Consider the following 17,403-nt stretch of genomic DNA (forward strand, 5'->3'; position numbering starts at 1 on the left):
CGAAATGTCGGTATTGTGGCTAAGTTTTGAAATATTGCATTGTCCAGACTAGAGACCTGCAGGGACTTGGGTCACTTTGTAATGAAGTCCGTCGCAGACTATCACATTGGGTCCCACAATGTGGATGGAGCAATGACCTGCGAGACCAGAACAAGCGTGGCGTCCGGTAGCCTAGAATCCACCGCGCTGTTTTGCCGCATCATTACGAGAAGTCCATGGCTGGTCGTTCTGATCACGATGACCAAGACAGACGGACCTCCGGACAGTCACTATAGGCTCTCCGATGTGACCTAAAGAGGGTCATCAAATGGGAACAGCGGAGAGTATCAACAATCAGTCTGCCTTTTATCAGCCTGGCAGCAGTAGCTCAGAGCCGACTTCTTCACACCTTGTTAACAGACAAAGAATCTTATGAAGACAGAAGACAAAAATACCGAAGCAAGCATATACCTATTGGCTATCTTCTTGACCAGCAGTCTTACCGGAAAAAGGGAATACGAAAACTAGGGCACGCCCGTCTGCAACATATATGACCTCACAGCTACGTCATAGTTCTGGAATGCACCCTCCTTGTGGGGGAGGAATAGCTTAACCCTCGCCCGTAAACGGCGATTTGCCACCTTCGCCCATGCAGGGGGGGGGGGGTTGGTGCAACCCCCCCCTTGGCGTTTGAAAACGGAGCGTCGTAGAGCTTAGCGGAAAAGACCAACGGATTGCTCTCGCCGAGATCTCGCGATTGGTGGTATATTTTTTGGTCCTAGGTCAACATTTGACCTACTTTTGACCGGTCTAAGGTCAAATTTTCGGAAAAATAGACTTTTTTCAACTTTCCGCGGCGATTGCGGCAAAACGGTGGGAGATATCGACTTGAAACCTTCACTATAGTGTTCCTTGATCAATTCTCTATCGTTTGGTATGTATTTCGTTTCCCTAGCTCTAAAAATGACGCGTTGGGAGCGCCGGAAGTCGGCAAGGTCACAGTCGGCGGCAGAAATTCGAAAAATCAAAATTTAAATTTTTGAAATCTGATTGTATTTTTGGATTTTGGAGGTCCATTTGCTCCCTATAGAAGCTAATATTGCTGCATATTCCCATTGAGGTGACAAGAATTAGCAAAATAGTGGTTCGGGCGCTTTTCAAAAATAGTACCGGACGCTGTTCCTCTTGTGACGTCATAGCTCCGTGACCTGACCTGACCCGGTCAAGTTTCTTATACCATATGATAGCCAATACTTGCCTGAACATGCATGGGAAGTTTCATCACGATCCATCAACCGATCTCCGTACCACCGGCAGGAAACCTCGGGCGTTGGCACTCAGTTTGTGAAAATCCGGCCGGAGGCTGTTCCCTTTGTGACGTCATAACTCCGTGACCTGACATGACCCGGTCAAATTTTTTTATCAAAAGATGCGCAAGGTTTGCCCCATAAGGTACCCAAAATTTGGCGGCGCTGCGCGCCGACGTTTTTGCACTATTTCCGAAAAGCCTCAGGGGGGGGGGGATGGGCGAGGGTTAAGATGGCCATGACCGCCTGTGTTGGGAATATATATTCCCGACCGGGGCTGGGAAAATGCGTTTTATTCACCGAGGTTTTTGTGCGGAGGACCGAGTGCCGGTAGGCACGAGGTCCGTAGCAAAAAACCGAGGTGAATAAAACTGCATTTTCACAGCCCAAGGTTGGGACAGTGTTGCCGTCCTGGTACTATAGTACCAGATCTGGTACGTTTTCGACCTTTCTGGTACGGAGGTACGCCTAAACGAAATCTGGTACTTTTTCGCCGAAATGCATTTTTTGGCATTTTAATATCTCTTTCCATCTAAAAAAAAACTTAGTCAGGAGGGATGGTGTTTCTAACTTTCTCATCATAATGTCTCATGCATCGGATTCGGAATTATTGATACATATTCCTGTTGTGTGCGCTATAGTAAACAAGTGGAAAATTCGCGTTCCACGCCGGCTGCCAAGGACGGTCCGCCGGCTACAGGCTGACCGCTGAGGCAGTTGTTGTGTCCATGAAGGCAATATAAGAGGTTGTGTCGTGAGTTGGGAATTGACCGGGCCCAAATGCAACGATTTATGGTACGGCTCGTAAGCTGAGATACCAATAACCAATAGTTGGGAATTGTAGTTGTATTGTGAACAGTGAAATGTGAGTTCCGTCGACGGTCGAAGGGCTAAGGAAAGAGGCTAGTTTGAATCACTGTCCCAAAATTGTGCGATTTCGTTGGAAAACTAAATCAAAATGACACCCAGCAAATAATTTTCCATTCTCACTGGCATATTACTGTGGCAATTTTCGGATTCTGGGTGCAAGCTAGGATCCTGGGTGCAATCGCCAGTCTCAACTGGAGTGCCCCCTCTCGAAGGCTGGATTTCGATTTCTCTATTTTTAGGCCAATTTTAAGTACCTAGGTATAGGACAATTTGGGAGCTTTCAGAAGAGCGCCTTTCTGCCTTTCAAGGGGCGACGCGGCGAGACGAATGGGTCGAACTACTGGGTCAAATGAGTCATAAATTACTTGCTGGCATGAACATACCGAAATTTTGGCTATTTTTAAGTACTGAATTAATAACAATTTGACCTACTACGATCTGGTACGGTACGCAGCCAGAAACAGCCAATCTGGTACGATTTGGATGCGATCCTGGTACGCTGTAAAATCTGGCCGCGGCAACACTGGGTTGGGAAGAGATTTACCACATGCCGTACCGGCGCAACAGTTATCATATTCATTTGATATTTTACACTTTAATCTTAATATTGTGTTAATATTATAATAGTACTATGTTCATGTTTATAGTCACCGTGATTATTTTTTGTGTTTTTCATTATTGGGCTGCGTTGGTCACGAAAGATGAAATTCCTACTTCCCCCTTATTTAGGGTTTGAAAAAGCTGAGGATGAAGATGGTGAAGCGCCAGAAGTTAGAATAAAGATATGGAGTCCAGCAGGAGTGAGGAAACCGTGAGGAAAACTGAAAATTGGGTGAAACGCTGAATCAAACGCGTCTTGGATCCCAGCTGGAACAATATCAAATGTTTCATTGTGGCACGTTGAGATGTTTCACGCATTTAAATTGTTCGTTTTTTGCGTGCATTATGTAGAAATAATGATTATTCCGACCATGTTCTACAGCAATAAATACATTGGCACTGGAACGATAACCTTGTTTAGTTGAATTACGTTGACAGCAAAAGTAAGTAAACACGCAGTCACTTGCTTTTGCTGTTGCTGTTAGTGAACACACAATCCGTAAATATCTTCTTTGAAATTGGTTCTTCCGCTCAGAATATTCAGTAAAATTTTGTCTGGGAAAATCAAAAAGCCCTAGGGCCGAATCGTTTCCCAAATACCTTCAACATTAGCCGAGGCGGGCCGAAGCCATTTCCCAAATGCACGTGCTAATGTTAAAGGGATATCTCGGCATGTGGTAAATACGACAGCTAACCGAACACTGAGGGATGCGATATGAGGTGCAGCGCATGCGTCACTTATTGCCCGGAAACGGAAAAGTTGGAATGTATAGCGCCTTGAGACTTACGTATATTGCAGCTCAGTTTACGAGCTAATGCACTGGGTAATATAGACCGAGATATAGATGACCGAGGCTTCCAAAGAGGGTTGGGCAATGGGCAGCTCTTTTCGAAGACATAGCCGATGATGACGACGCTATTTTACGGCTCTCCCGGCACACCGCTGAACGGTGTTATTACGGTCAAACTGGTTCGATAAATGCACGTCCAATGGAACAGCTAACCGCAGAAGCCTACCGCATACGAGGCGAATCGTTGAAAAATTTGAATGCTTCGGGGCGATCCACGCCGCCGGAATGTTCAAAAAATGCATTGATGCGTGCGGTATTAGCTTTAGCTTTGTTTTATTTAATGTGCAGCGGCGGTTTCCAGACAGGCGGCCCTGCAATGAGCAAAAAATGAAGCAATGCTAATTGCATCGATTGTCATTGACCTTCATTTTGAATGGTTCTTCCAATAAGTCGAGTTCGGAGTCGAGATTGTGGAGTGGAACAAACTACCTGAAATCTACTGCTATTTAGACAACGGTGGGAACGCCAGTCAAGTGGCAACTGTTCAGGACCTTGACTTGATCTCAGATAAAAAGACAATCAGGTGCTAGCCATCACAAGCACTGTCTTTGTTCAAATCGACTGCGAAGTGAATGGCGACGGAGTTACGCTCTGCTAACCCATTGAACGCTGGAACTAACCACGCCCGCGGCACACCTGTGCCTCATATTCAGACGTCCAGCGCGTTCTGAAGGTTCAGGGTCGGCTCAGTGAGTGGCACCCTATATCGGGACACGGACGTTGGTGTCTGATACGGATCTGGACATTTGATAGACGTGGTACGAATTGTGTTCAGCTTGAAATCTAACAGCTTACACCTTTGGCAGAAATAAGATGCACCATCATCTATCTGTTCGTAAGTTGCCAAGTAATGCAATAAATATGGAAAACATACGCGTATGGCTGTTTCTTTCTCTGTCATTTGTCTCGTACAAATGAAGCAATTGTAATAGCAAGGCTACTCGATTCAACACATAGATGCATCAACATGCTGAGCAAATTTTACATTTCACGTGGACGAAGTTTTATCAGCGTGTATCTGCAAAATAAACAAAGATTATATGGAACAGGTAGTGTTGGTAGGACCCAACATTACATAACGAACACTGATATCTACACCTGTTCCTGTTAGATATAAGCCGCGTATCATGTTCGATGTTATCTCCTCAGGTCAGCAGCGACAAGAAATTATCCACCGGAAACCTTTACACAGGCACGCTGTTCCGCTTCAGTTGAGGTTTCGCAGACCAGCAATTGCACTGCACACATGTCCGCAGCGTGCAGTACCACAGAACACACCGCGGGCTGGGGCCAGGGAGAGCCCCTCGGCAGCGCTCAGCAGGAAAACCACGGCGTCGGCGCCCCTCGCCAGTCCAGTGGCAGTGGATGCAGGGATCGATTGACTGGCAGATCGCGGGCTGATCGGTGACAAATGGAGGTCAGTGGTCAGCGCGAGCACGTCAAACGGATCCGAACAGAGTGCGGAAAAGTCGGTAAATCTAGAATGCTGCAGGGACCAGTCCGCCTTCTGGGGAAGTGGGCTTGGGTGGAGATTCCAGCTCGCTCTCGAAATTCCGTTGGTGGTTTTCCTGATCATTCGAATGGCTGTTCAATGAATGTGCATTGTCGAATTCTTTCGCATTGTATGTTGATACAGTTATCATTTTCCTTTCAGATATCAATAAAAGATTCAGTGCAGAAAAAAACACTGACGAGCAAAGCGGATAGAAACCTTCTGCTTCCAATAGTTTTATTTAAGTATAAATATTTTGCAATGAATCGAACAGGGGCAACTGGTTCAAATTTCGAGGGATAGAAACTCGATTATTATTTGGCATTCGTTAACTCGTACCTTCACCTACCTGGTTAGATACTAGCAATAAGATCTAGGCTTATTCGAAGGGAGCTTGTTCTGTTTCTTTATCGCAAATGGCCCTCTGAACTACGTTGTGTAACTATCCCTTATCCAAACCTACCCCTTTAGCTGCATCCACTTAAACTGTGAGGTCTACCACTGATATTTGCGCTCGCTAATAAAAGTACATGTAAGTGGCAGGGACTGACATCGGTTAGCTATCCGCCCCGATGTAGTCGCATCACAGCACCAGTGCCCGTTATAACAGCTCCCACCGTGTTACACTCGCGTCACAAATGAGCCAATCGTCGGATGACTGGTCATTGGTCAAGGAGCTGCGCCCCGGCCGGCCGGGCGGCCCGCCGGGCCACCTGCCAGAGAGCTCCACCCATACTGTGGGAATGGCCCCGGCGCGGTGACTGCAGGCAGTATACAGGCCCAGCGGGAGACGGGGATAAGAAGTGGGCAGCAGCTGGCGTCAGAGACCCAGTGGCAGCCCAGGTGTCATGACACCTAAGCCTGACTCATCATTAGGTGTCATTAAGCCTGACTCTGCAGAGTCAGGCTTAATCGAGATCCGGCGCGGTCAATAACAACTGCAGGAGGTGGCTACTGGCTGTATCAAACGGCAGTCTCATCACACTACATATGTAGTGTGGGACGCTACGTGCTTTACTATCGCGGAACAATACCTTGTTTCAGCTGCAGCTCACATCATGCCAAGGACACATACCAAATGTCATTGCCAACGGCACAAGAACAGATAAGTGTCAGTCATTCAATGACAAACCAATGTTGGTTTGATTGGGTGATGCATCAGAAAACTAAATTAACTTAGCATGGCCCCGCTTCGAGCAAAACGTCCTGCAGACAACTCTGAACCGGCATTTCTGCAGCTCCCATAGAAGCAAAGATAACTGGGCGAACAATGGCTGTCAGGAAGCCTGGTGAGACAAAGGCGTGAAACTCCAATAATTGATATCGTCTTACCAATCGCTAGATGTTATCGGTATAAGCAGCAGGCACACCGGGTTGACAGTCATTAACGCGCACAGTGCTCCTCAGTCGGTAAAAAGATGCAGAGTTGAGCAACACAGCGGCCAGTTTCCAAACGCCGGGGCACCCGGAGACGGATCAGCTGAGCTGGCATTGTGTAACGGGTCACGGCGCGTTCGAGTCCGTCCTGTGAGCCGATATGTGATCCATTGACGTGGAATAGCGGAGCTTAACTCGCCCGGAACACTTAGTACAAAACTGTGACAGCTGGTGATGAGGTTTGGACGGCCTACAACGAAAATTTGTATGCTGGCACTGACTCATGAATGCATAATAGCAAGATCTGTTTAGCAATGGCGCGAGAATGTTATTTTTTCCGGTTACGATCGTTTCTGTAGGGCATCTAGTATGTTCGTGTACGAAAGAATTGACAATTTTGTCGCTATGTATCGGAAATCTGTAGTTAGGTTTATTATTCGCCTTTAATACACAACCAATCGTATTGTATTAGCTTTGCTTAGCAGTGCTTTAGCCTGCTCTCCTTCTGTAAAAAAAATGTGACATTCGGTGCAATATATGCGATAAGTATAGGTACATACCTACCTAAAGTGTACGTATGTCTTCTTTTGGACTCCGTATCTGTAAAAAAAGAAATCTCTCTCTCTCTCTCTCTCTCTCTCTCTCTCTCTCTCTCTCTCTCTCTCTCTCTCTCTCTCTCTCTCTCTCTCTCTCTCACTCACTCACTCACTCACTCACTCACTCTCACTCTAATGTGCTCAGTCAGCTCTCAGTCATAGAAATTGGTCTGGCCTGTGTTGTGTCATTATGACACATGTGGTTCACTTCATTTTACTGAAGATCGCGATTAGGTGAAGCGAACAGAAAATGACATCCTATATCCTCGGAAGATATTTGGACAACCGTTGCGTAAGTATACCTATTGTCTGTGAGCGAACGGTAATACATTTATCGGTTGTAGCTGATTGAATGAATAGCGTTGAATGTTAAAAACTTAGTGAAAACTCAAGGCTCCCCACTAACTGAGCACATAAAGGATTGATTGACACGTCTTTTAAAGAGCTTGAAATGGGGTTAAAATAAGAAATGCAAGCAGAACGTGAAGAGCGCAAAAGTGAATGCGTGGATGAGGGATTATGCTATCTGTACCTACTGGTAATCATATTCGAAGACGAAGAGCCTTTCTAATATACGTCTCATATATTTTTAGTTCAAACGACTCTTAGCTCCAGATTTTCACGCAATTTGAATTGTCTGGCTGCGAGGTGGGGGATAGAGTGCTTTGCTGATACACGGCAGCGGTATTTGCAAACCATCTAAGAACCTGAATGTGTTACACTGTTACAGCGTCATATGAACATGTTGTAAAGTAACATTGGTACATTCAGCTCTTCTGCCCTTTCACACTCCAGCGATTTTTATTTAGTTGTCCGAGCAGAAATCCCTGGTGTTTCAGGCTAACCTAGCGGTTCGTGCGCAATTTACCTTCTTATGTCTCTGACTTGACACACCCACAAACATGTACACAACACTAAGCTGCCCGGAATGCGAGGTCACACCAAGGTGCCGGCCCGAAATTCAGCGCTAGAGAAAAACGCCGCGCGCAGGAACGGACGCACTGGTACGGCGGTAGGTCTACATGGCAACCCACCCGCAGAAGAACCGCTAACGTGGACATTGCACTTTCTCGTGAGATCGTCGACCATTCTGGGAAATGGGTACTGTAGAACGTGGACCCGAAATGGAGTTTGCAAGTTGGGACGGTGAAAAATCGTAGGTACAGGTCTCGCGAGATTAAGCGGTAGGTTTTGCACTTTTACATTTCCGGTTATATCTCAGAAACTAATCCATCTACGATGAAGCCATTTTACACGATCATGGCCGGCTTGTTACCCAACAAGTCGATCGCATCTTCAACACTTAAAAGCTTAAGACGACGAAGATATAGCCTGAAGTACACTAAATTTTCTAGGTGCAAAACCTACCGCTAAAACCCGCGAGACCTGTACCTACAAAGAATACAGCTGCGTAGAAGGGTCGGTGCGTTCGATGACTGATGGACAACCGATTATCCCATTGTCAGCATCGGTTCCAGATGCTTCATCAATTTCAGAAATCGGTGAGAAGAGCAGCGAAGGGAAAACGAGACCAATTTGTAAATCATGTCAGAAGAGCAAAAATATTGTGAAAATGTATAAGAGACAAGCCATTGTGGCTTCAGCCTTCATTCGGTTAGAAGCAAGCAGATGATTACATATAAATGAATGGTGACTGGTCAGTCTTGTGTTAAATGAATGGTCACTGGTCACTGGTCAGTCTTGTGTAAAGTGTAAAAGTCCAAAACTGTAAAAAGTTTATGTAACGGAAGTTAGCAGGGATTCAGCAGGAGTTCAGCAGGTATTCAGCAGGGATCAACGGCCCCTACGATTTCGCTGAATTTTGGTGGAGAGGTGCAGAATGGTGTCTTCTATCGACAATCCTGTGCCAAAATGCGGAGAATCCATCAGGAGGGCCACAAATAAAAAAAAACAGTATGTCCTCAGGGCACAATCGACGAACTTTGAAAACCCTACTTCTAGCCGTCAAAACAGCTAAAAATGCACGTCATTCGAAAGAGGAAGTCTATTGTGACGAAATTTCTAACTGGTTCGAGTTAGCCTAACCCGACTTACCATAACGTTCCACGCAATCATTCATATCATTAAAAGCTTTCTCATTTTCTGAGTCTGCAAGCATTTGGCCAACTTAAGAGAAGTAGGTATTCCTCTTAAATGACCGATTAAATCAAGCGATTTCAAATTAGCCACTTTTATGCTAAATAAGTGTTTCCCTAATAAATGCGATATCTTCGCGGCCTTCCGGTGCACGAGTCCTTCCCGAAGAAAAATGGGCGTCTCCGACTCCCGCAGTGCCGTGGTTGATTAGCCTTAATGGGGCCAACAAACACGCGTAAAAGCGTAACACCTTCACTTGCTGAAAGGAACACCGTTGATTTATTATCCACACACGCACTGATTGCATATGCACCAAGGGCATCCGGCATGCTCGAGGGTTGACCTGGCGTCGGCCGACCCTGGGCAACAGTCAGGCCACCGTGGTCGCTATATTCCAGATCGTAAACTGCAGCCCAGTTCGGTTGCATGCGCGGCTGCTCACGCTGCGGGTTTGTTGTCGCCTGCGACTCTGTGTAGGTGCATACATAAGGTCACTGAAGCCAAGAGGGGGTGGGTAACATGTGGCTTGAGTAATGAGGTGGAGCACGACATTTAAATGTGGGGTTAGAGACGATCGTTCTATAAACACGAGCGCCTGTTTGTTCCTGCTTCATTGTTTGTTGTGGCGGCGTTCAATGCATTATTTAACACCTCCAGGGATGTCCCGGATTCCTCGTAAAGGGCGTGCCCCAACGAATACATACAATGGGCATTTGTGATTGCATGACGATAGATAGAGGATAGGCTGTAAGAATAGACGCTGTACCTTTTCTTTGATAATCTACAGGCATAACGGAAGTCATCGTTGCACAAAGAGGAAAGTAGTATGGACGCAAAAATCATCATTGATGATGATGGTCAGGGACTGTGTCTGTGTGGACCCTTTGACGCTACATACAACTCAACACTTCAATAATGTTTTGAAGCCTACTACACCGCACACGTCTTATTTTCTCGATCCCGAACACACTGAAATTCGGCGTTTTCAAGTCGATTCAGACATTCAGTTGACAGGAGCTAACACCGCGCAGTTTGACCTTGACATTTTATTTCGATGTTATCTATCTCGGTGCGACGTTTATGGTTGAACCTGAGATCGTCCTCCAGAATCTAAATCGGATCTAAAAAGTCGTAAATGTAACCGGAGCCTCATAAGGAATTTGATCGTCTCATTTTAACGGGAAAGAAACCGCGATGTTCTACATCTGCACTAAATGCTTCTGTCCGCAAACAGAATAAAAGTCGCTGTCCAAAAGTTGTCGGCAATCGTCTCATACTTGATCCTGATGCCTACGCTCCAATGTAGCGAAACAGCTAAGCTACATGGATCACCCCATGTGATTGCATAATATTCATTCTCAATACGTAATAATTAACCCTCGCCCTGGCAGGGGGGGTCGATGCGACCCCCACCCTAAGGTTTTTCGAAGATAGCGTAAAAACGGCGGCGCGCAGCGCCGCCAAATTTGGCACAGCCTATGGGACAACCTTTTTACATATGATCTGAAAATTTCAGGTCCGGGTGACCTTGGGTCAGGTCACCAGGTCAGAAAAACCGGTACAAGGTCATGGTCAAATTTCAATTTTCTTTTTGCACTTGTCCAACTCACAGTTTTGCACTGATTTCCTTCAAACTTTCAGAATGTGCTAAGTTCACCGAGTTGTATAACATATAGTTCGTTTTTTTTTTAGGTCACTGACCTGAGGTCAGTTAGAGGTCATTACGTCGTAATGTTAAGCCTATGGGAAAATACTAAATTCGGAAAATACTGGAGATATCCGCTTCGATCTATCACTTTTGTGCTTTGAAACCACAGTAGGTACTTAACAGCAGGTCACTTGGTGCTTCTTTGTTTGGTGTACTTATCCATGGGTCAGGTCAAATGAGGTCAATTGAGGTCAAATGACGTTTTTGCCAATAACTTGGCACATAATGACGCTAGAGCTTAAAAAATGGTGTCATTGTGTTCCTGGTGATCAGCCGAATCGAATGATATGCGACATGATGCAAGTTGGTCAACTTGAACTTAATTAATTAATTAAAGTTTACTTAAAAATTAAAGGAAACTTTAAGTTCACTTAAGCAAGCTAAAAAGTATATCATTCGACGCGCCTTGACGTGCTGGGTTCACTGGTGCTTTTCTTTTTGCTCTATCTTAATTAGATCAAAAGTTATAAGCGAAAAACTTTTTACCTGTTTTTATCGAAATTTTTGCATTTATACCCCCCAAACCCCCCTAAATATTGACCTAGAGCAACCAAATTTGCACAGGGGCGAGAACTCCAGGAGGCCCACCTACCTACCAAATTTGGTGTTTCTAGGTGCCATAGGAGTCAATCGCGAGGGGGGGTCGCATCGACCCCCCCCCCCCTGCCAGGCCGTGTTATGAAAAATGCCCTGCCAGGGCGAGGGTTAATCTAATGGAAACTAACAGACTAACGACAATAAATGATGCAATGTTGAAATTTAAATCATTGTATTGTATCTCTAGCCCTCTATGGTTGAGTAAAAAACGACATATTTGTATGACGTCCAGGAAGTGGAAGGGAAGACACCCAAGTACAGTATCGCGAGCACCAGGAAGTATCTGTGGTGTCCGCGGTAGCCTCCCCGCCAGTGCCGGTAGCGGGACCGGTCCGTTCAGCCCCGCCCCTGGGGACCATTCAGCTGGGACCATCGGCGGTCACGTGCCCGCCTCCGGTCCGAGGTGGTAGTACTTCCGCAGCGGAGGATGCCACAGGACGGCACAGGGAAGACAGGAGCGACCCTGACCGACGATTGGCGATCAGAAGCGTAAGTATACTCACATTCGACGGTGTGACGGTGGATGTTGGACAGCGCAAAAACAGCAGCGCATCGATACTTGAATAGCAAACGCTGAAATCGTTTGCTGTTTTCTGAGAGCATGCGGAAAACGTCCGGTCCAGCAAAAACTAGATGGTGACAGTGTTGCATGCAAATAAGGTTGACCCCGTTCGTAATTCCGGAGTTATCGCGTAAGCGAGTATGCTCAATGACACCTTCAATCATTCATCTTACGAGTTATAATTGAAATCTAGCAGACGTATGCAGGCGTTTGAGCTCCATTGACACCACACTTGGCTCAAATAATAAGTTTCACCACAATCATGGCAATATAGCATTGAAAAGTCGGAACACTTTTGTTAGAGATGCATTGTAGAGACAATGAGCAATATAGAGACCGATATTGCAGTTTCACTACATATTTCTCCGAAGTTCTAAGATTTCAAGAATTTGTGTGATCCGGATTGGTTTTCAATTACTTGTTTCGCACTTAATGATGCATTCCATTTTGTTTTTCAAAGTAGGCATTGCGACTTAAATTTAGCCGTGAGCTGTTTAATAACGGAGATCCCTGACCGATATTTGTCAGCCGGCTGCCCTCGTCGTTTGTCGTTCTCGTCCGTCATCTCTCCTGCTGAGACCGACATCTCGGCTCGGAGTACCGTCCGGACCCCTCCCGGCCACCCCATCAGCTCTGTTTGTCGGCCGCCGGGGGCCAGAAAAACAGGGCGCCCCGCCGGCCTTGGAGCTGGGTGTGGTATCGGCCCGTGGCCGCGCGGCACCCAGCCGAGACGTGTGAGGTGCGCGCGGCGCCGTGAGACACGCGTCTGAGCGGCGACCTCCTCTGGCGGCGGCCGACCTGGAGCCGCTGATTTAGACCCGGATCGGCGGGCGGGGCCGCGCCGGTCACCGGAGCAGTCCCGGGGAGGCGGCCCTGTCCTCGCCCCAGTGGCGGCGGGCCTCCTTTGTGCCGCGCCGCCGTCACTCAGATCGCAGGCGCGCTCAGAGAGCTGGAGGACAGACGGCACAGCGGCTGCCACGCAGAGCTCCGCGCAGACCCGGCTTGGAAACGCTGTTTGGAAGTGTTACGCTCCAATGAAAAGGCAGATATTCCTTCGTTAATTTAGCGCCAACAGTCAACACTGGCCATTCATATTTATGTTTCAATACTACGCAACATAATACATATGTACGGAGACTCGAATATGACGGGTGACATTATTCATTTATCATCGTATACATGGATCAATGAAATGCGTAAAAAGATAAGACACACGCGAAGTTGTTCCTAATCATGTTGTGTTTCGATAAATCAATCTTACGTCCATTTTGACTGAACTTTCCCTTTACTAATAAAGAACAAACACGCCCATAAACCCACCTTGGATTCTCAATATTCAAAGCCTTTCCGCCGCACCATCCTGAACCTAATTTATCTCATCAGACATGGGTCTAACCAAGCGCTCCAGCCTCCAAGTATTTCGAAACACCTGACTAGACTATTTCATTGTGTCCAATGGAAGATCGCAATATGTTTGACTATCCATGATTGATCATTTATGAACAGACGTGAAGCGCTAACGATAGTAGATAGGCCAAACGCGACAATAATTTTTCCTGCACCCAAATTTGCTGGTAATTTGATTGTGAGCTTTTAAACATAAACCCTGGCGATGGGCTTGTCATTTGAATCATGCTTATCAGCTTGCTCCGACCACGAAAACGAAGCACTATCAGTCACCTGCTGCTGAAACACGATCAAATTATTTCATCGCTCCCTGAACATAAAATGACATTGCATGATTGAACATTAATCATCGAAATCTTAGCCAGCTGTTTCGAGGTCCAATGAAATTACTTTGTAGACACATTTAATCGTGGAAACAAGCAATTCTGACATGCATGTTCATGCCAGCAAACCCTCCACTGAATCCACCGTCCACATCTGAAAAATGAAAGCGGTGTCATGGGATGCATGCATGGGATGAAGCGAATTGACGCTCAACAGCCGCATAAATGTCGCCGATTAGTGGGATAACGTTAGCCGTTTTCACGATGGGCTATCCGGCGAATGCACCTAATTTGACCAAATCTGCACCTAATCTCTTTTACAGCAAATATCTTCATTTTATTATTTTTGTCAGTGTTTTAATCGATGATACCCTCTGATATATGACAAAGCAGGCATTTAAGCAATTAGTGCAACCCTAGCTGATAGCTCTACTAAAAGATACACGGAACTTAATTTGACCAAATCTGCACCTAATCTGCACCAAATGTGCACCAACTGTGTACCAGATGGCCGTCGTGAAAACGGCTATTGACGACTCCGGAAATTAATTCGCCTAGCACAATTACGACTGTCTGAGTGACCTATTTGTCCCGCTCCAGGAGCGCGCCGTACGGATGCAGCTGCCTGATCACCGCGCTGCTCTGATGGAGAACTGACCCGTCATCTCGCAGAGCGCTCCGACCCTGTCCGTGACCATACCGCGGTTCGTTGGGCGAGGCTGCCCTGTTCAGTGTTCAGGCACCGGACTTTGAGTGCCGTCATTCGCTCGTGACCGATGATGCAGCGGTTTGCTTGAGGCGCTGAAAGAAATGGGGACACTTAAATGGAAGAACCGAGTCAAAAAGGAAGTCGTTATTAAATAAGCCCGGCGGTTAAGTCTAGTATAAGAAACTAATTTACTGCAATTGATAAAGGAAGACATTTACAAGTCTGATTAATACATATTTCTTCAATGTTGAATTAAGTCCTAATTTCTGATTGACCTGACATTTTTCTTGGATAAGCTCAAGATAAATGCACAATTTCCACCGACGTCCTATTTTGCATTGAAGTATATAGCAATGCACGTACCTATATGCACATGGTGTATTTGTATTCAATTTCTCAGTAACCTCTAATGAAGATTCAGTCGTTCCAACTTGCCTTCGACGTTGCCTTAATGAGTCATACAGCCTGTTGGCGATCTATTTGAATAAATAAACTCCAGTGCGGGAACCAAATAACAAAACCATGCCTGTTAGATAAGAAAAGGGGGCAGGCACACAACCTTGTCAAAAGTTAATTGAGTTTTATAGGCTATCGTCGATGTTGAAATCTATGAAAAACGCATAGAAGAGTACCTGGTGAGTGGTGATCCATATAAATGGCAGCTTAATTTATTGATGACAAGCGAGTGATTTATAATAATTGGATCTAATTCCGAAAAATATACACACGGAGGCCATTCGCCATAGTGCACACAAAGGTAATGGAAGAGTTAATGACGACCATTGTAAAACAATTGGCGATTTGCGCCTAACAATTCAAGCAAGCCCAACCATAGCTCAAACCATCAACCAATAATAAAATAAACATATTTCTTCGAGTGCTTACATATTTTCACTGACAAATTGAACGGTCCGCTTTGTCTTCTTTTTGTTTTGCTTATTTTCCGTGGGTGAGAGGCTTATGAGCAATTGCTGTTGACAGAAACAATTGTTGTTGAGGCTGAAGGGTGAAGGAGAGTTGCTGACTTACAACAAATATTGTTGATCGTGGAAATTTGAGTGGACGATTGACGAAAGCAAGCTAATATTAGACCTCCGGGAGAGAAACGTCCATTAATACTCTCGGATTCACCAGTGTCTGCATAATCCATATTCGATTTAGGGCTAATGCGAAGACGTTTTCTCTGAATTCATGTCATTTCCTGCCGGTTTAGCGCCACAAAAAACTATAAAACTCCTCACAAACAGCTTCATGGACACTGAGAATTTAAAGCCTGTGACGTCAGATGATGTGTGCTGGTGACAGTGAGGTCAGTGATGTCTGGCAGTCGTCTGAAGCGCTGCCGCGGCCGTTACAATCGATCGAAGACGGACGGATGATGGCCGAGAGACGGCGGCCGGCGGAAGTGGCTGTCAGGCACCAACGCAGGATTCGGGTCACTCGATAAACCGCCTGCTTCGTTGTCCAGGCTGGATTTCCCTTACTGATTCCATCTCAGCTATAGCAGGTCAGCTATCAACTATCAAGGCTAAGTAAGCACTGAAGTGCCCGATCCTTAGCAAGCTACAGAATATAGAAGTTTGATTTGGTAATCCAGGAGGCTACATAAAATTTAAATAGAGATACGGAAGCTTCGTGAATCCGTATAAGGAAATTGTGCTATAGGTTCTATTCACCAGATAAATTTCAATAAGGGAAATTTGTATAACAAAGATCGCGAAAGTTACCTGATCTGCATCATCTTAGAGCTGTCAGGTTTATATCCTTGAAGCGCTTGTGGTTCATTTCCAGCTTCTCCATAGATGTACATCTAAATCCCAATGTCACTTGAGGTCACTCAGTCACCATCTCACTGCTGCCGGCCGGGGTGTGGTTCGTCCCCCCCCCCCCCACCATCACCACTCCCACCAGCCGCGGAGGACGCTTTGCGCCATATCCGCGTGCCATCAGACACCCCCTCCCCCCCCCCCCGACCGCCGCCCCGCGGACACCCCTCACGGCCAGTCGGTGGCAGTCCATGACGAATGGTGGCGCACAGGTGACGAATGGTGGCGCACATGACAGTGATGTCCGACAGGCGCCGCATACCTGCCCTCGGGATAGGACGCGCCCAGGAATAGTCATTTATGACAGGCCAAGGGTCGTGAATATTATGTTAGTTCCATTAAAACATAACAGGCGAGAGGGCGAGAAAAGGCCTAAGTGATATATAATTGATCATTATCAACCGAAAAGTAGCATAATGAGCTTGCCCCCAATATCCATTATCCAATGATTCGTCGAAAGTCAAAGGGTGTGAAAATTGGGCCTTTACTACTTGTCTTTCCCTAGCACGACGTTGTGAGATGAGCCGGCCAGAGCCGGCTCGTACGACGTTGTAAGACGGCGGCCAGAGCCCAAAATGTGAACAAGCCAAACAACGATAATTTTTTATTTGGCCTGACCTGTGACGTCATTGGTGACCTCGAGGTGAATGAAATTAGGTTTCACTCGACAGTTTTCCGGGGATATCAGACGCCATTTGAATGTTGACGATCGGCCCAGTAATTTCGGAGTTAGGAGGGGGGCTATGAATATAGCCCCCCCCCCCCCCCGGTAGGGCGTGCTATACGCAGACCCCAGTGGGGCGCGGTTTACCCGCGCATGACTGGTGGGCTCTACAGAGCCCCCTCCAGTTTTTCGGCAATATCTTCTAAACCGTTTGACAGATCACCACGAAACTTGCGGTACCCTCAGCAGCATCAATTTGACATCTTTTGTTAAAATTTAAACTTTCTAGTTACCACAATTTGGCCGGAAATGACGTCAGAGTGACGTCATGTCTGCCGATTTTGATGCAAAATATTGAATTACGGCAAACGCTCTTAAGAGCTCAGTTTTGAAGCTACATCAGATTGTTTTGCATGAGTGGACTACAAATACACGTAT

Source organism: Amphibalanus amphitrite, unplaced genomic scaffold (assembly GCF_019059575.1).
Source record: "Amphibalanus amphitrite isolate SeventyFive unplaced genomic scaffold, NRLGWU_Aamphi_draft 000052F_arrow, whole genome shotgun sequence".
Taxonomy (NCBI): domain Eukaryota; kingdom Metazoa; phylum Arthropoda; class Thecostraca; order Balanomorpha; family Balanidae; genus Amphibalanus; species Amphibalanus amphitrite.